Source organism: Sciurus vulgaris (assembly GCF_902686455.1).
Source record: "Sciurus vulgaris genome assembly, chromosome: 1".
Taxonomy (NCBI): Eukaryota; Metazoa; Chordata; class Mammalia; order Rodentia; family Sciuridae; genus Sciurus; species Sciurus vulgaris.
In genome coordinates this window covers 17,280,079-17,299,807 of record NC_136461.1, presented here as the reverse complement: position 1 = coordinate 17,299,807, position 19,729 = coordinate 17,280,079, and the positions used below count along the sequence as shown (strand labels likewise).

Here is a 19,729-nt window from a genome sequence, read left to right as displayed (position 1 = left end):
GTAAATATGAAACACTTGGGCACCTTGTGATTTTCACTTATTGACCCTAATTCTCTCTGTCTTTTTTAAAGTGTATTTTTAGTTGTCAATGGATCTTTTATTTTATTTATTTATATGCAGTGCTGAGTATCAAACCTAGGGCCTCCTACATGGCAGGCAAGCGCTCTACCACTGAGCCATGACTCCAGCCCCCTAGTTCTCTTTTGCCATCTCTTCTACGTGGCAACCTGTCAGTCTTGAGAGCACTTCTCTGCATGGAAGGTGGAATTCAAACTCGCCTGGGTGTAAATTAGGACTGTTGATTTCAGCACAGCAATTCTACCTCCCACCTGTAGGTGGCGATAGCGTCGGTTGTAGGTTGGTAAATGTCCTGTTGAACCCAAACTTGCTAAATAGAGGGACTTTCTGTCTTCTGCAAAACAGTAACTGTGTGTTTTCTGATGATTTTCTTCTCTGGCTTAAATATTCCCAGCTCCTCAAACCATCCTTAGATAACAGTGTCCATCATTCCTGTGTCAACATCTCCCTTAAATATGGTACACTAAACTGCACACATGACGTCGGCAGGGGGCCTGATGTGTTCAGAATGACATTTCTCTTGAGACTCCAGAGACCTGAGTGTGAATTCTACCACTTCCTAGCTGCATGTTGTAGGTCAACCTTTTTTCATCTGTTGATTTTCTGATCTGTAAAATAGGAATTACCGTTGTCACAACTCCATAGGGTTTGGGGAAATAAATGAGATGAAACATGTAACATATTCAGCATCCCAGCTGGGAGCCTCATCCACTGCTGTCACACTGGGTTAATGCAAATGGCCCATGAGCAGCCGCAGAGCACCACTCTCCTGCGCCCGTTGACCACTCCACAACCCTTTCCAGACTTAGCTTGTTTGTGGGCAAACAAAGCCCCAAGGTCTGCCAGTCAAGTGAGCTTCATAAACTCCAAGGCAACAGAGCAGCATTATGAGTGGTGACAATATTATGATGAGCTCTTGTCCCGTGACCAGGACTTCATTCTACACTTGTGGAAATGACTTTGGGAAATTCAGTGCAGGACTTTGCATTGGCCCTCGTTAGCCTTGACCTTGTTGATTTGGTCCCTCAGGAGAGAGATTCCGGTTCCTCCTGGGAGGCTCTTGAGAACAGTGTGGTGGCGGTTCCCAGGTGGCAGTGTGGTGACAGAGCACATTGTGGAGGAGCTTGTGACCCAGTGAGGGCTTTGGGGTCAGGCAGACCTGGATTCTAATCTTGGCCTTACCACTGACCAGTTCCATGGGCCGCTTCTCCAGGCCTCAGTGTTTTCCTCTGTAAACTGGGCTAACGTGAGAATCAACGAGCTGCCTGACTGGCCAGCACGGTGCCTGTGGGTGGTGGCTCTTGGGTCAGTGTCCGTTGCCGTGCTTCTTCCCTTCTTTTCTGACTCCAGTCTGAGAGCTCCCTGCTCCTCCTTGGAGCTCCCTGTTCTCCATCGGGTCACGCACCTAAGCGGGTATAGACAGGGATGTGAGGGAGCCAGATCGTGTGCGTGGTGTCCCAGGAGAGCATCTGAGGTGGGCTTCACCAGGACTTCTGGAAGCTCTGACCTTCCTCTCTTCCACTGAGGGCAGAGCCAGAGCAAATAGTGACCCCCACCAGGGAGGCAGGAAGTCCCAATGGGAGCAGTAGGGCTCAGGAGCTACTGATGGCAGGACAGCAAGCCACAGGTTTATCACTTGGGATGAAAATCTGGTGGCCAGGATTGACTTGGCCACTCACCTGCCATGTGACCCTGGAAAGGCCTCCTCCTTCCTGGATCTTGGGTTTCCTGTCTGCAAAACGGCCCAGTTGGAGGCAATCTTGGAGGGCCTGTGGTTCGGGTGCACAGAGCTGACATTCATAGCTTAACTCAAGGACTACTGTTTCCCAGAGGTTATCCTTCGGTGTATGGACTCGGGGGTGTCAGAGAGGGAGTCAGCAGGAGTGGATCCAGCTGGAAGGCAGGAATCCTTCCTGGAGGGCAGCAGACACCAGAGCAACCAGAGAACTTCCGGGGGCAGGGGTGGGAGGTTTGGCTAGGCCGCAGCAGTGCCATGGAACCCCTCAGAAAGAGTCTCCAAACATCCTGCTGGGCGCACAGTACCCAGGTTGCTCAAATCCTCCACAGCCCATTCCCTGCCTTCTCCATTGCTGCGGGGTCTCAGGCCATCTCATCTGTACCCTATCTGTCCTGTCTGTTTGGGGTTCCATCCCATTGTGTGTCAGAACGCCCAAAGTTGAGGTCTGAATTCTGCTGAATGCCCTTGAACTTAAGTCAGACACAACTGTATGCAGAATAATGTTCCATGTGGTTGGTTCTCAGAAATTTGGGAGCACATCCATGCTTCCTATACCCATCTGTGCCTTCCTCCTCCCAACCTCTGATGTACCACCACTGTCTCGGGGCATGCATCCATCCTTCCACCCGTCCTCCTGCCCTGTCCTTCAATCAGCCAGTGCTTACCACAGCCCAGCACCATGAGGACTGTAGAGCTCAGTCAGAAAGGATGAGCAATGGAGCTGCTTCCTTCCAGAATCTTTCCTCCCGTCAGTCCTTATTGGACGGCTTCCTCCCCACGCTGGCCCTGCACTGATCACGGAGATGTGACGATTCATATTCTAGTGAAGAATTACGGGAGGAAGTGTCTCTGGAAGTGTCGGTTCCGGGCCCACCTCATCTGAGAAGTCTTATTGACTTGCTCTGTTTTAGATGATGGCTTGAATATCCTTCCTGTCTCTGATTGTGTGGCTCACATTGTAAGGAAAGGGGCTCAAGGAGTTTCTAACCCAAGACCTGCAAATACCAAGAGCTCATGCTCAAGAGTAACAGAGGTCCCACATGAAAGTGGTCACAAGGCACATTTTGCCTAGTGCCAAGAGGTCAGCACAGACTGTGCCAGGAGTCGGTGAGAGGAAGGGACCGTGGGCGTCCTGGTCGAGACGGACCGAACTGGAATGTGACCTGGGGTTTCCATTCGCCCCTCAGTCTTTAGGCCTAAGCCAAGGGCCCAGTACTCAAGCGTTCTCAGACTACCTCTGAGCTCCCCCGAGCCTCGCCAGGTGTCCCACCCTCCCCGGGGGAGGAGGGAAGGGACAGTTGAAGGTTGATGCCGCTCAGTGTAGCTGTTAGAGGAAAGTAATTTCACCCTGAAGTTTTCTCACTAGAAAGGGAGGGAGCTAACATTTAGGCAGACACGACGTGCCAGGAACCGGGTTCTTACTTACGTCTCTCGTTTAATCAACACAAGGGAGGGCTCTGTGTCTCCATTTTGCTGATGAGACTCAGAGATTCAGAGAGGTTAAGTGATTTGCCCAAAGCAGCGAGTGAATGGAGGAGCTGAGTTTCCAACTCGGCTCTCGCACTTCCAACCTGTCAGAGGCTGCCAAGGCCCCAGGAGGTAAGCAGTATCGTTGGACACTCTGGGGGCAAGTGGCCCTGCTGGGGAAGGACTCTGCTCATTGTCCTTTCTACCTGTTGACATTTTGAAGCCAAGAAGTACAGCAGGGCCTGAGGACAGCAGGGTTTCCTAGGCCCTGCACTACTGACACTGGGTCCAGATCATTGTCGCACAGGGCTGTCCTGTGCATAGTAGGATGTTTAGTAGCTTCCTGGACCTTTAAGAGGCTGGACGCATCCCCTAGTTGTGACGACCCCCTGGCTGAGAACCACTGGAGCAGTGCCACCAGACCTATTCTGAACAGTTTCCTACTCTCTCCCTCCAAGAAGTTTCTAGACAAGAAGGAAAACGTCCAGTTTGTTCTTACATCTGTGGATAAACAACCAAAATAACGATGATGATGATGATGATGATCACCACAAACACAATAGGTACCTTTAGCAAGTGCTTACTGTGTACCAGCTACCATGCTAAGTACTACATGCTAAGCACCACTTACCATACTAAGTACTATATGCTAAGTACTTTACATATATTTTTCCACAGATGTTTTCCTGATTTTACAGATGAAGGAACTGAGGCTCAGAGAGGTTAGGTAATTTGCCTGAGGTATCTGTGCTAATATATGGCCAAGCTCGGATAAATTCATTTTCCATTGCTGCACTAACAAATGTCTCCAAACTTAGTGGCTTAAATCAACGTGTGTGTGTGTGTGTGTGTGTGTGTGTGTGTGTGTGTGTGTGTGTGGCGTTAGGGGCATGTGTCTAAAGGCAGTCTCAGTGGGCTAAAGTCAGGGTCCACAGGGCTGCCTCCTTCTGAAGGCTCTGGGGGACAATCTTTCCTGCCCACACTGCTCGGCTCCTTCCCGGGTCTCGCGACCAGCAGGGTAGCACCCTCCTGTCTCCTGATCTCTGCTTCCCTCATTGCACCTCATTTCTTTGATTCTCAGGCCACCTCTTATAAGGACCTTGTGGTCAGTCCAGGGTCATGTCCCCATCTCCAAGGCCTAAATGAGTCATATCTGCAAAGTCCCCCGGCTGGGGCAGGGTGTGGGCATGGGGCTCGGGAGGCCCCTGGGCAGGCAGACCTCTGCGCCCAGGAGGGTGATTGTGTGCACCCAGTAGCACCCTGTACCCAAACTTCAAACACCTCCAACAGCTCCTCCTGCCCTGAGGTGGGGACCCCTCCCCGCCCTGGGCCTCCAGTCAGACTCTTCCTGCTTTACCCGAGGGAAGTCACTTCCACTCTAGAACTCACAGGCAGAATGCGTCCTGGAGCGTGCCTGCTACAGGGGACAGAGGAGGAGAGGTGAAGGGGACCCGGGGACTGGGACCCGCTACGGGGGACAGAGGAGGAGAGGTGAAGGGGACCCGGGGACTGGGGCACTGACAGGAAGGAGTTGGGGGAACCAGGGGCTGCCCATCTGGGGGAGGAGCAGGTGCAGGGGACTTTGTCAGGCGTGAAAAAATGAAACCAGTAGATCTGCTGATGTGTCTGTCTAGACTGAACAGTGATCTACTTTCCTGTTGGCTTTGGGAGATTTGCTTATGATAGAAAACCAACTCCCCAAGGGCGTGGGGAACAAAATTCCTCCCTCCTACTAGAACCCCACTGTTTCCCCTCACCACTCCACTCACTCTGTGGTGGCCCCAGGAGGCAGCTCTGTGTCATCCCAGGGTCTGTGGTACCCAGTCTGAAGACTGGAGTCCACTGCCCTCTCCTTTACAAACGGGAAAGTGAGGGCCAGTGAGGCACCCAGGGCCACGTAGAGAGGAGGCTCATCTGCGACATTTCTGAGAGTTCCTTCCTGATTGATTCAAAACAAGATCAGTGGGAGGCTGAGGCAGGAGGATCGCGAGTTAGAGGCCAACCTCAGCTACTTAGCAGGACCCTGTCTCAAAATAAAATAAAAAGGGCTGGAGGCGCAGCTCAGTGGTAGAGTGCTCGCCTGGCATGTGCGAGGCCCTGAGTTCAGGCTGTGGTACAGAGGTTTCTGGGTTTCTTCTGTCACCTATTAAAAGCAAGAATATGTAATGTAATTAATTGACTTTTCCCAGGTGAGGGCCAGCAACCTCCTCGGTTCTTTCTTTCTTTATTATTATTATTTTTTGCGGTGCTGGGGATTGAACCCAGGGCCTTGTGCTTGCAGGGCAAGCACTCTACCAACTGAGCTATATCCCCAGCCCATTTATTTATTTCTAAAGAACAAAGGCGAGGTCAGACATGGCAGCGCACGTCTGTAATCCCAGTGACTCAGGAGGCTGAGGCAGGAAGATTCAAGTTCAAAGTCAGCCTTAACAACTCAGTGAGACCCTGTTTCAAAATAAAAATAAAATACAATAAAATAAAAATTAAATAAAGGGCTGGGGATGTAATTCAATGGTAAAGCGCCCCTGAGTTTAATCCCCAGAACCAAAAAAAAAACCAAAAAACAAACCAAACAAAAAACCCCACCAAGGCCAGTAACTTGCCAATTCAAAAACCTTGAGTTCTTCCCATAATTGACTTTAGATTCTCTGCCTTTCCCGCTGCTTTTCCAGGGCTCGACCAACCTCCAGGAGTTTGTCACTAATGGGTGGAGGATACACTGCTCCCCGGAGCATCTGCATTGTAGTCTGGAATTCTAGGAAACCGGCGGTCGCTACCTTACTGTGACAATCCTTGGATCCTGAGTGTCCTGGTCTACGGACCTTCCTGATTCAGGGGGCCGCCTTGGAAGCCCTGAGGAGAGACCGGATGCGGGGCGAGAACCCTGGCCTGGAAGCGAGGAGCCCTGGACTGTCTCACCCCTGCCCTCACTCGCTGTGTGACTTCGGGCAGCCATCTGGTCTGCAGCTTGCTCTCTGCTGAACCCAGAGCTGGGACCCAGTGACCTCCCTCTTGAGTCCTTCCATCCTGCGACTTGGAGGCCTGGTGAGGCTGGGGACGTGGCCCGGCCCTCCCTAGCGCTGCTACCCACGCCCTGCATCCCGGCAGGCTCTGCCCTCCCCTGGCCTGCCCACGCCGGGCCTGGACCGCTGCTGGCGGGGAGGAACAATGCCAGCCGTTCAGGCTGAGTGGCTGGCAAGAGCTGGCCGGTGGCCAGTCACAACAGCCCGGGGGTACAGAGGTGCGTTTGTCTGGGGGACCACGGCTTCATGTAAACTGCCTTCTGGTCTCCTGCCTCCCCTTCTCCACCCTCATGGGACGTGGACGCTGCACAGACCCCAGCAGACCTGCCGTGGCCTGGAGGCTGGAAAGAGAAGGAGGCAGCAGGAAGGCAGGGAGGCCTATGTGCAGCCAGGGGCCCTCGTGGGTGGCAGGGGAGACCCTGGAGGGACATGGCCTGGCTGCTGAGAGAGGCTCAGGGGCAGCTCCTGACTCCCTCGCTGACTAGTGAAGAGATCATGGACCAAGGCTTCCCCCTCTCTGGGCCTCAGTGTCCTCAGCTTTTAAAATGGGGTGACTATCTTGCCCTGAGGACTCCACATAAAGAAAACCAGGGCTTGAAACCGCCAGCGTGTGTAGTGAGAGCGAGCGTGGACTCAGAGCTGGGGTCCAAAGCCACCTGACACCCGAAACTCACTCTTGGGGACAAACTACTCAGTGTCCCTGTTTTCCTCCTCTCGGACCATAGGATCTGAATAAGAAGCGCCTGACAGCGTCCTGCCCAGTGAGCATGCTTGAACGGACGCGGACTCGGTCACGGCCACATCCTCATGTTTCTACTATGATACCTTTTTTGTGGTCTCTAAATATTATTTATTTTCCAATATGGAAACATTATTTTCCACCTTCAAAAGACCTGTCCTCTGATTTGAAAAGAAATTTAAACCTCCTTGGGGGTTTTTGAAAGTATTACAGCCCAGGTCCGCCGTGCCCAGTGGCTGTGACCTTGCTTCAGAGTTCTTCGGTGCTGACCTGCCCTGGGCACCCTCGCCAAGGTCCGCTGGGCCCAGGAACCTTTGGCTCTGAGGAATCCACCTGGGTCTCAGGATTCTGGGATGCTGGTGCCTCACACCCCACAGAACTGAGCTCAGGAGGCCTGTCTGTGCCAAACCTCCTAGTTTCAATGTGGGTGAGCCCTGTCCCCAGAGGCTGAGGGGACCCCAGAGAACCTCAGGTCTGGGAGAATCCAGGTGAGCCCCACAGCAGGGCCCAGGTGTGTGGCTGGGCCTGACTCTCCAGGAAGCAGGGTGGTGGGTGATGAGCATCTCCACTGGCTCTGTGCCACCCCTGGGGCTTGGGGCTTCGTGTTCCTGGTCCCGGTGAGCCCTCATTGCACGCCACTCTGCTTTACACCCAAGGAAACAGGCTCAGAGAGGCTGGGTAAGCTGTCCAGAGTCACAGAGCTGCCAGAGCAGGGCCAGGACCAGTCCTTCTGCTTCCCTGCCCCCCCCTTAAGTGTTGGAGGGAGGTGGAAGGAACTTTCTGGGTGTGTGCCCACGAGAGCAAAGTGTGAGTCGGGTCTGGGAAAGACAAGAATGGGCAGGAAAGCGGTTCTGGAGGATGTGTGGGGTGCAAACAGGGCACCCCATCCTCGCAGACTGAGGGGCCGAGATGCGGGGAGAGGACGGTGCAGTGCGTGTGCCTCCCTGCGTGGGGGTCCCCAGCCCGCCCCCACATGGCCAACAGGTACCGTCTCCTCACCAAGCTGCCCAGGGCCACGTCTGTTTACCAGAAACCACAGCGGGCACAGGGCTCAGCCCAAACCTGCCCGTTCAGGGACTCCTGGCTGCCCTGGAAGGGCCTCTGAGTCTCAGAGGAAGAAGTGGCCGAGGCCAGGCAGGCCAGGGGCCCAAGAGAGGAGGGGGTTCTAGTTGTAGCCCACCCCCACCTCCAAATCGCTCATTAGCTGGCGGGGGTGCTGTGCCCTCGGTGTGACCCATCGGCCCACAGTGGGGAGGACGGGGAGCTACCAGCTGCGCCCAACCCACCCTGGGAACCCTGGGTGACCGCGCCCGTCTCTGCTTAGACCTTCAGCAGACCATCGTTCTGGTGCGTGAAGCCCGAACTCCCGGCTGGCCCTCCACCTGGCGCCCAGGCACCGCGGCCACGCTGGTCAAGGTTTGTTCCGAGTGTCGCACACCCAAGGGGCTTCAAAGCCTCTGCACAAAATCAAAGAATGTAAAATAGCGCATTCAGGATTGTTTTCTGCTGATCCCAAGTGAAAATGATGCTACTTGGGCTACATTGGATTAATGCCATATCCAAACCCAGCCGGCTCCTTGTTGCTTTGGGGACGTGGTTCCTGGGCCTTTCGAGTTACGCATGTGGCCCGTATTGTGCAGAAGGGCGCTGATTCGTACCCCGTCCTCTCTTGGCTGCCTCTCCTACCAACACTGACTCATTCATTTGTTCAGTGCATTCAGGAAATATCTGCGGAGCACATACCATGTGCCAGGGAGAGCGTCACACACTGGCGACGAGAAGGAAATGACGCCGCAGTGGCCTTGGGGGTCACATGGAGCTTCTGAACACTGCCTCAAAGACACCGAGGAGCTGGTGTGGCACACATTCCCGGGTCCTGAATCACACGGCCACTGCTTCCTTTCACACTTATTCTAGAATGGCCTCCTAACCCCGTTTGCCTGGAGAACTTCTATTTATACTTCAAAACCCCAAAACCTTCAAACGCTTCAAAAACTCACATTAAGGCTGTCACTAAGTTCTAAAAAAGTAACCCCCGAGGACTTCGCCACCTCCACTCCCTTCTAGGATCCCTCACTACGGATTTCCTGCTGTCGGCCCGTGGGCAGTCCTACTGGTCAGCGTCACCGCCCGTCCTGCTCCCCTCCCAGAGGTTCCTCCCCACTCCCCCTCCTGAACTCCTCCAGAGAAGAGCCACCATCTGGAACTGCCTGGCTGTGAGCTGCCCGTCCTCTGGAGAAGCTGGCTTCTGCACAAGGGCACTTGTCTTTCTCCTCCACGGCCAGGGTCCAGTGCCCGGCACGGTTCTGGGTGCCTTGAAGGCAGCTGGACATGCGGAGGGTGGACCCAGGCAGCTGAAAGCAGGCTGTGATTCGCAGGCCCAGCAGCAGGACTGCCGGGTCCAATCCTGGCCTTTTCTCAGGGTCCCACTGGCCGTTATCGTCATCAAATCACATGATCAGCTATGGTTGTCACCACATGTCCGCTGTCCCCAGCTGCTCCATCAGCGACCTGAGTGCACAGGTTGTGTCTTGGTCCTGCCATGCCCAGCGCACGTCTCAGAATCTGGTCTTTCTATTGCGGAGAACGACACATCCGTCAGGGGCTTCTGAAGCTAGAAACCTAAGACGCCCACCGTCACCGTTCACCACCCCATCGCAGCTCTTTCGGGTTTGTCACCCTTCCTTACAGATGCCTTGTCTCCCCCTCCTTCCCACCTCTCCAGGTCTAGGCTCCTTCAGGGTCTGGACCCAGTAGCTCCCTGCGGCCTCCTCCCTGTAGGAGCTCAGCCCTGACAGTCATTCCCAGCTCTGCCACAGGGCCTTTGCATGTGTCAGGCCACCTTTTCCTCCCCTACTGATTCCTCTGATGCTTTAACCCCGTGTTGCATCAGATCTCCACACTGCAGCCTCTCATGGTGCTGTGTCCCCTGCTCGCCACGGGTGGTAGTTAGCACCTTCCCTTAGACCAGAGGACTCTGAATTCCATGAAAGCAGGGGCTGTAAGGTTTTATTCAGCCTCAACCGCCAGCGCCATGGACACCATGGGGCACAGCGTAGGTGGGAACGCTCAGTCGGTGCATGAGCTAAATAAGTTCCCGCTAAGCGGATGAGCAGAGGGCCTCCAAGATGGCTGGCTGGCCAGCAGCCCTGAGCGAGGGTGGAGCCGGGGCCACCGTGCCTGCTTCTCCTCCACCCGTGGCCCCACCGTGACACAGTGTGACACTAAGCACGCGACGGCTCGGGGGGCCATGGAGCTCAGGGGGAGGGCGCTGACTGGAGGGCTGGAACCAGAGAGGTACCAGTGGCCACAGGGCTCTCGGGCCGTGGGGTCAGAGTGACCGGGCCTGAATCCAGTCACAGAACAGCAGCCGGCGTTCATCCGGTGCTAAGGGCCAGGCCCTGCTGAGGGTCTTGTCCCCCCAGAAGGACGCACATTATCATCTAAAATTTATAGGTGGGGCAACGGAGGCACCAGAGGCCAAGTTTCTACCCATGATGTCAAGTGAGGTCGCGTGTGAAGCAGGGCGTTTGGCTTCAGTCTGGCCATGTGTGGAGGATTCCATCGTAAAAGCATTCAGTGAGCACTTACTGTGCCCAAGCACTTTCTAAACTCTTCACAAATAAGGTTTTCATTGGAATAGTCTGTGACCCATTCCACCCTCTAAGAACTCTATGAGGTGAGTATCATGATCTTCACCGTAGGGGAGCAGAACACGAGGTTCAGAGGGGTTAAGTAACTTGTCTGGGGTCACACAGCTTGCAAAAGTGGTGGAACGGTGGTGGAACTTAGACTAAGTAGACCAGAGTTCCAGATTTCAGTCTCTCTGTTTCACTGCTTCTTCTCAATGAGTGAGAATCATTATTTACTGAGATTTTGTAAAGTGGAGAAAGGAGGAGTTACATCCCAGCTGGGACGAACAGTGAGGATGAAGACCGGGGGGGGGAGGGGCGGGCAAGACACACTCAGGAAGGGAAGTGGAGGGCTGGGCGGGGATGGGATAGTGAGGGACCCAGGACAGCGGAGCTGAGGGCCCAGGGAAGGCCAGGGTGTAGATGAGAGGTGAGGGATTCAATGGGAATCAACTCCTCAGGGAAGCTCCATGCTCTGCTCTCAAGAATCCCTATGCCACAGCTCCATGTGAGGGGTTTGAAAAGTTGGCAGAGCCTGACCGGCTTTGCTGGGTGGCCTTTGGAAAGTTACTTACCCTCTCTGTGCTTTTATTTCCCTTTGTGTAAAATGGAGGTAATAACAGGACCCCCCTTCACTGGATGACTGTCTAGGTGAAAGGAAATACTAAGTATCAAGCCCCTGATGGTGTTCAGCACAGAGCAGCCCTTGAATATAGTTCACTTTTCTTCCCTTCCCAAAGATCTCTCCAAACCACCAGCTGTGCCAGAATCAAGAATAAAATTAATGACCACCCTAAGGTGAGGGAGGAAGAAGAGGGGGACCTGCAGCTTTCCAGTTTCAAAAGTTCGTCTGAGACCGAGAAAAAAAGAAGAATTGGTTTTCCGTCCTGCTGTGTCAACTCTGGGTTATATAACCGAGCCCCCAGGTAGGAGTCCTGCCGCAAAAATAAATACCCTGCACTCTGTCCCGGCCGCAGGTGGCAACGCCCAGCCTGCAAGGGCGGCCTGGCCGGGCGGAAGCTGGGTGGGGCCTGAGTTCTGCAGGGCAGGGCAGGGGACCTGGGATCAGGCCCAACCCTGCCTGGGACGGGGACACATCACGAGCCAGCACCTCCTTAGGCGCTGGGTGCCTGGGAGGTGAGATTCCGGCGGGGCTGGGAGCCGTGGAGCCCAGGCGCTGCGCCCCGACCACCCGCCTCCTGCCGCCCGTCTCCACATGCTTCCTCCTGCACCCTCCACAGCTTGGCTGTGGGACTTCTGGGGACCTGCTGGCATTTGTCCCCTCTTGTGAGATGCAGGCTTTGGAATTAGACCTGGGTGCGAATTCCGACGGTCTTGTCACCTTGGGCCTGTGACCCCGAGGCCTGTCTCCTTCCTCGTTGTGAACACCAAAGGTGCCAAATATTTCGCCTTACTGTATGCACCAGGCACATGAAGGGCACCGCAGGCCTACCTCACCCTCCCTTTCCTCCAAGACCACCCGAGGTTCCTGCCCGTCAAGGAGGCCATGCTCCCTCAGGACCCTCTCGTCCACCTACAGCAGGTGCCTGGCCAGCACTGGCCTGGGCTGAGCTCTCAGTGGGGTGGCCCTGTCTTCCTTTCTATGGGAGGTGCCCCTGGCGACAGTGCCTTAGTTACAGCCACGCTGCCAGCACCCAGCACGGGCTGCCCTTCGGAAGGCCCCCAAAAAGAGAGGAGGAGCCTGTGTGGACAGCAGGAGAACAGCCCCGGAGGCCTGGCCAGCAGGGTGGGCTCTGACGTCCACTCTGTCCTCTGCTCTGACCACCTGAGCCCAGGCCACCAGGCAGCCCCTCTCAGCACTGTGTGACCAGGGAGCTTCTCTGGGCTCCTTCAGTGCCTGGACATAGGGCAGATTTTTTTAATTGCAAACTACGACATTAGTTCCAATGAAGTGGCCAAGTGTGGACCTGGACGCTACAGGATGAAGGCCCGACCGTGCGCCCAGCATTCAGGAATCATCTCCCAGGTGCCCAGAGGGACGCGCGGGGGAGCTTTCTCCGCTGCTTGGGGCTGGGATGTGTTAGCGTGAAGGAGCAGGCCACAGCCCCTCCCGGAGGAGCAGCCACTTAAGGGAAGCAGAGCTGGAATCACGGAACGTTGTGCCCTCTCCGAGGCTCCGAGTCACGGATCCCTTCAAACAGGCTGCGGAATGGAGCCCCCCATTCTGCCCCAGCAGCCAAGTCTCCGGAGACAGCTCTGTCTTCCCTGCGCTGACTTCCTCCCTAGCGCACCCCTGCAGAATGGGTGGCTTCCTGTCCCCTAATCTCACCAGCGTGTCCCCTGCGCAAGCTGCAGTTTCCCAAGGGCCACAACAGCAATACCAGAACCATGCCCCATCCAGAGGCAGAGCCACCTGCCTGCTCTCCTGGCCCTGGGTGGCCCATGGCGCCTGAGAGCACTGGCGCATGTTGGACGTGATGCTGGCTTTCTGGACATTGTCCCTAAGTGGCAGCCACTGCTTCCTGCCTCTCCAGATCCTCGTTCTTGGGACCCTCCCTCTCGGACCTGGGCCGCCATGCTGCAGAGGTCCAGGGCACGCGGGGAGGAGCCTGCGCTAGTGGCAGCCCCTGCTGAGCTCCCAGTGACCAGCCTGGTGGAAAGCCCTGGGAGGGAGCCGTCGCGGACCCCCAAGCCACTGAGCCTTCCGAGCATCTGGCCACAACCTCAGGATCTCCTGAGCGCCTCCCGGCTGATCCCAGCCGACTGAAGGAGGCGGGAGAGAGCAGGTAAGTTGTTTTAAGCCACCAGGTGTTGGAGTGGTCGGTTCCACTGCCCGGGGAGCCCGCCAGCCCGCACCCAGCCAGCCCGCTCTGCCATGGCGCCCACCGCTCCAGCTGAGCCTCCTCCACCTCGGCCCTCTTCTAAAAATTGTTTGCAACAGTCCCGAGGGCTTTGCATGGAGAGCCCGTCTTTCCTTTAAGACACGCTGGCCTCATTCTAAACAGAGATTTTCCTTCTTTCTTTTTTTTTCCTCCCCGGGTTAGGGATCAAACTTGGCTTCGCACCCTGAGCTACATCCCAGCCCCCTAGGCAGAAAATTCCTACCACTTCTCAAAGTGGGAAACCCATGTCACTTGCCATTAAAAGAAAGTAACAAAAGGAATCAGATGAAACAATGTCATTAAGTTCCAGCTGGACAGGACTTCCTTCCAAAGCGTCTGAGCCCAAGGCCCACCCTCTTCTCTTGGAAAGCTAAACACCAGTGCTTCAGGGACACTGTGACACAGGCAACCAGACCCTGAGTTCCAGGACCTGGAGTGACACACAGCAGCTTTCGGATCCCCAGATCTGGAACTGAGCCACGTGGCCTTGGATCCAGCAGTTCTGGGCAGCCTGCGACTCTTCCGCTTGGCCGATTTGGGCAGTCCCTGGGTTCCCCGGATAATGGCTTCCCCGGATCTGGCGACTCTCAGCATTTAGGGAAGGCCCCGGACTTTCCAATACTTTTTTTTTTCAAAAACTAGTTGTGTCAAGTACTGTCCTTCCTAGAGCGCGAACACCGCTTCTGTGTCTTGCGCTAACTTGCACACGCTAACTCGCAGCTTGCACACGCTAACTGCAGCTCTGCAGGCGTCTCCTGGAACGGGCTTCTTTTTATTATTTTAGTATTTCCTCTGGGAGCACTTTCAATGTGGTCTTTGTGTATTCCACCTTCTGAGGCTTTATTTGCCCAAGAATATTTTTTTTAATGACCTCATGTTTAAATGACAATTTGGCTGGCTTTAAGATGCTGGATTGAAAGAGTTCTTTTCTTTCGATTCTTATGACATTACCTCCTGACTTCCTTTGTTGGGGTGTTGTTAGGGAGAAACTCTGTCAATCTGATTTTTGTTCCTTGGTAAATGGATCTGCGATTCCTGCTCTTTGTCTTTGTCCTCCCTGTTTTCTAATTTTGCCATGGTATTTCTGGATTTTTCCTTCTACTGTTGGTTATTGCATGAATCCTTTCAATCCGCGTTCATTCACCTCTCTGTAATTTTTGGAATATTTTCATCTCCATTAGTTCTTCAAGAAGAAATATTTGGCTGGCACTCTGCCAGGTATGACAAGAGGCTTCACCTTTAAGTCCCCGGGGAGAAGAAGCGGGCTGGGCTCCTGTGAGATTTCACCTGCAGGGCTGGGTGGGGGTGGGGCTGGAGGAAGGTGGATGGAGGAGGAAGTCTGAGCCCTGGCTGCTTTTCTCAATGGCTCAGTCCAGTAGGCTTCAGCTGTCCTAGAGGACCCCCTGGACCGGAGCTGCCAATTTCTGCATGAATGAGGCAGACAGTGATTGGCTCAGGACAAGGAGCAGGGACCCAGGTGAGGGAGCGTCCCTAAAGGGCAGGCAAGTGGGAGGGCCTGAACCTGCAGACTCTGTCAAGCTTCCTCATTCCCTACTCGTGCAGGAGGAAGCAGGAGACCCTCTGCGGCTGCAGGTTCCTCTTCCGTGGGTCCAGTCAATGGTGGATTGAAATATTTGAAAATCAATTGCATCTGCACTGAACAGACTCTTTTTTTAAATCCCCTAACACGATAATAGCTATTTACATAGCATTTACAGTCTTAGGTATTATAAGTCATCTCGAGATGATCCAAGATGATTTAAAGCCCACGGGGAGGATGGGGGCAGGTTCTGTGCAAATATGTCACCATTTTATCCTCAGGGACTTAGCATCCGCGGATGTGGATGTCAGTGGGAGGGTCTCCTGTATGACCCACGGCACTGCGCTGGGTGGTGGGGAGTCCACGGGAAACCAGGCACAGCCCTGGCCTTCCTGGGGGTTACACTCTGGCCACACACAAGACTTGGGCCCAAGTTCTGGCACTGCCACCTGGGAAAGCCTTTCCTAGCTTCAGTGTCTGCAACTGGAGATAGATGTGGCGCTTCACCAAAGGGCTCCTAGGCTTAGGGGTAGGGGCGGGGGCTGCGGAAAAAGCTGCCACGTGATTAGCACAATGCCCAGAGCACGGAAAGCTCGTGAAAATGTTAAGTACTCTTGCTACCATGACCAGTGGCGTGTACTGGGGGAATCAGGTGGATAGGGACTTGGAGCTCTTTCTTAAAGGTACATGAATTCCCTTTCATCCTACTGGCAAACGAGTCACACTTCAGGTTTGTAGGCTGGAGAGGAAGGCAGAGGTGGGGCCTCCCGAATTTCAGAGAAAGAAAGAAGATGGAATGAATGGGCTTGGCTCCTTCGAAAGTTTTGATCAAAAAGAAGCAAGGGCCAAGGCAGTGGACGACACTTGTCATCCTAGCAACTTGGGAGGGCTGAGGTACGAGGATCACAAGTTCAGATCCAGCCTCGACAATTTAGCAAGGCCTTCAGCAACTCAGCGAGACCCTGTCTCAAAATAAAATATAAAAAGGGCCTGGGGATGTGGCTCAGTGGTCAAGCACTCCTGGGTATAGTCCCTGGTTCCAATAAATAAAAGAGCAGCCAGGGGGTTGGACATGTGGCTCAGTGGTGGAGCCCTGGCTTAGTGCACGTGAGACCCTGACCTGGGCTCAATTCTCAGGATGGGAAAAAAAAAAAAAAAAAAAAAAAAAAAAAAAGTCAGCAACAGGGAGGGAAAACAAACAAACCGAGTTGTACTTTCTCGAACAAACTCAATACCATTAAAGGTGCTGAGGTCGCAGATAACCAGTCCTTCCCCCAGTTTTCTTTTTCCTTCCCTCCCTCCCTTCTCCTTCTCTCTTCCTGCCTTCCCAGCCAACAGGCAGTACAGGGAAGGGGTCAGAGCTCCACAGTGACGGGCGGGCCCAGCCTGCCCCTCCTTTGCACGGGGGCCTAGTGGCCCAGGGCACGCGAAGCTTTCAGAAGCCCACAAAATGTTGTCATTTCTTTCAAAATCCTAAGGAAAAAGGATCTTGTAGGTTGAAGAAATGCTCTAATGTACCAATACAATCATAAACTTCATTTTAAATATTTTTTATAAGAGAAGGGGCTCACTAAGGCCTAACAGCCTCAGGCCAGGCAAGTCAGAATCCATCCCTGCCTGACTCTGTGACAACAGGCAAGTTGCTTCATCTCTCTGGACCTTAGCAGGGAACTAAGGAACAACCACACCCCCGGGGATGCTGGTGGGTGGCACAGGGACTGAGGCATGTGGAGCATTTAGCCCTGTGTGGGCACCGAGGAGACTCTCACAGGCAAGGGCTGCCGTTTGTTGCCTCTGTGAGCTGCAGGCTGAAGTCCTAGGGACCCTCAGGAGGGATGTGGGGCTGGCACAGCAGTGGGGGCGAGCCATGCAGTTGCTAAGGAGACACCCCAGGTGGAGGAACAGGTAGAAACCTCAGAGCCAAACCCCTGGGTGCCGGCGGCCTGTCAAACCCACGCAGGCCGCAGAGCGCTCCCCCAGCTCCCAGCAGAGCGAGGGCTGTGCTGTAAGAGGTGGGCTCTGGCCCCGACGGCCTGGCCGGCTAAATGCAGGGGAACCGTGACAAGAGCTTTATTTATTTGTTTATTTCGGTTCACGGTTTCAGAGGTTTAGTCCACAGTCGGCTCCGGGCCCGAGGTGAGGCGGAACGGTGTGGCAGAAGGCATGGCAGAGAAGCACTGCTGGCCTCAGGGTGGCCGGAGAGCAGAAGGAGATGGGGACAGGAATTTTAAGCCCCTGAGGCTGTTTGTCCTGAAAGTTGGCTCGGTGGCCCCAGACACAGGATTCTCCAAAGAGGAAACCCACACTCATTACGTGACTGCTGTGGAGTCACCGTCTCTGGTTAAGACATCAGGAAACTGAGGCTCAGGGAGGCCATGGGCTGGAGCCCAGGGCAGGGTGCAGGGCAAAGTCCCTGTGCTCTGTCCCTCTGCTGCTGCACTGCTGCTTGGAGCAAGGCCCGCCGGCCCTCCACCAGGCCCTCCACCAGCGTGGCCAGCCCCACCGAGGGCCCCGGCGGCTCAGGCGTGCCTGGCTTGGGCCACAGGCCCTGGAGCCTGGGGCGGGAGCAGAACAGAGCTCTCTGTCTCAGACATTGGCACTCCCTCTTTTCCATCCTCAGGCCAAACTGCAGCCACCTCCCGTGGGAGTTTCAAACCACATGAGAGGTTCCAGCCCCACCGCCCCACCCCGCAGCCTCCCCAGGAGTCCGAGGAGCCCCACCGGCAGCTCCAGCTCCTTCCTGTGGCCCTGCCTCCTCCTGCCCACCGAGGATCTATACTTCAGATCAGCAGCTCAATTCAGGGCAAACAAGGGCTCCATTCTACCAGAGCCCAAGGCCAAGAGTGGGATGCCCGGGGCGGAGAGGTCTGGGCGGCACGGGAGGCCGATGGATGGGGAACCTGAGTACGCCTACCCTCTCCCGAGCCCAGCTTCCTTGCCTTTGACCGAGGGGCACCCTCTGTTGCCTTCCGGGTTCCTGCTAGCTCTGCCGCTCTGACTCCTCGCACTGGGACTAGTGGGGTGGGCTCGGCTTTTCTCTCAGAGACCCAGGCCCAGCACACTGGCCAGGCCTCCTGGGAGGTGCAGAAGTCCAGAACTGGCTCCTCTTCTGACACGGAGGGGGTGTGGAGGACACGGACCGACATGGGAGGGGGATCCACCCCTCAAGTTGGAGGTGGACAATGAACAGAAGCTCAAGGTCAGTTTTGTCAGGATCTCCCATCAAAGCCAAGCACCCAGACGGCAGCCTGGCTGTCTTCGTCCCACCAATATTCACTGAGCCCCTGACAGGTGCCAGGCACCAGGCTGGGTGGGGGAAAAATGAGGACCCAGGCAGCTTCGCTCTCCGTGCTCAGAGCTCACAGATATTAAACAAATGACCGGGGACCATGACCCATAAAGCAGAAGAAGCCTCACGCTCTTGGTGGGGCGGAGTCTCCAGATGATGTGCTTCTCTGAATCTGTCAGAAAAACTGCTTCCTTTAAGGAACACTGAAAGGGAACCCCTGGGGAAAGAGGGGCTGGCCCAGGGTTAAGACAGCCAGGAGTTAGGAGCAACCCGAGTCTGTACCTGCACAGTGAACCACCGGGTCCCCTCCCAGCTCTGCTCAAATCCCACCTCTTCCAAAAGTCCTCCAGGATTTTCCTCCCAGACTCCAGGGCTTCCTTGTCCTTCTAATCCTGTCTTGTATTTGACCCAGTCACCTCGTCCTCCCTCAGGGGTACCCTGAGGACCAGAGTCCTCTGCAGCTTTCCTCTGAGGGGGCAGCTCAGTGGGTGCTGCGGGAGCTGCCCCAGTTGGTCTGTCGACTTTGCTGATCTGATAGAAACCTGGGTTCCTCCCGGCGCGGTGGGTTTTCATCTCTGCAAACTGCAAATTCTCCGGAGGGGCCTCCACATCGGGCCGACAGTCAAGACGCCCATTTCACAGAGGAGGCAAAGCGAGTCCCAAGCGAGTCAAAGCCCATTCTACCGCCCGGCTTTTGTTCCAGGAGTCTAGGTCTCACCACTGGGGGCTTGGATGGTGGGTGGGAGGAGGAAACGATTTCTAGACGCCCAAAATATCACCCCCCAGTGCTGGCTGACTCTAGGGCGCTTCTCCGTGCTGGGTGGGGCTCGGTTTTGCACTCTGGACACCTTACGCACGCACTCGGACTCCACCTGGATGATCAGCCTCCCCCCACAGTTCCCGACCACCGCCCCAAAGGGCCAGGCACCAGACACTCACTCCCACGAAGGTGGGGCGAGATCGGGGGCGCCTCGACCGCACCCTCGGACTCTCCCCGCCCGGTGCGCCGAGCCGCAGGCCTGAACCTGGCTGCGGCTCGCTCCCGGCGGATCCGGACGACACCGCCCCTCCTACCTGCTCGGACGACCCTGCTCGGCCTCCCGCCGGCCCCGCCGCGGTCCCTGCGCGTGGTGGCCGCCGCCGTCTGCTCCCGGCGCCGCCCGCCTGGGGATCCCGCCCCCGCCCGGGGGTCCCGCCCCGGCCCCGCCCCGCACAGGTGATTCCCGGGAGCCTCGGGGGCCGCCTGGGGGTGCCAGCGTCCCGCACGCTGGAGTGGCGGCGCCTCCCCGCGGCGTCCCCACGCTGTTCTTGGGCCCGGCTGTTTTGGGGGACTCGGTTTTGGCACCCCTGGGTGCTCAGTCCCCGGCTACAACTTTCAGG

At 55.6% G+C, this 19,729-nt stretch overlaps 1 protein-coding gene across 2 annotated transcripts in view; it reads right to left on the bottom strand.

The window, feature by feature from the left end:
• The window catches only part of NCMAP (non-compact myelin associated protein), a 32,997-nt gene extending 13,494 nt beyond the window's left edge, over positions 1-19,503 (bottom strand). The window contains exon 1 of one of the 2 annotated variants that reach the window (XM_079143560.1): positions 19,424-19,503. The gene's annotated coding sequence lies outside the window, so the exon portion shown is untranslated. The remainder of the gene's footprint in view (positions 1-19,423) is intronic. The other variant, XM_079143562.1, reaches the window with a different exon arrangement.
• Positions 19,504-19,729: the final 226 nt, after the last annotated feature.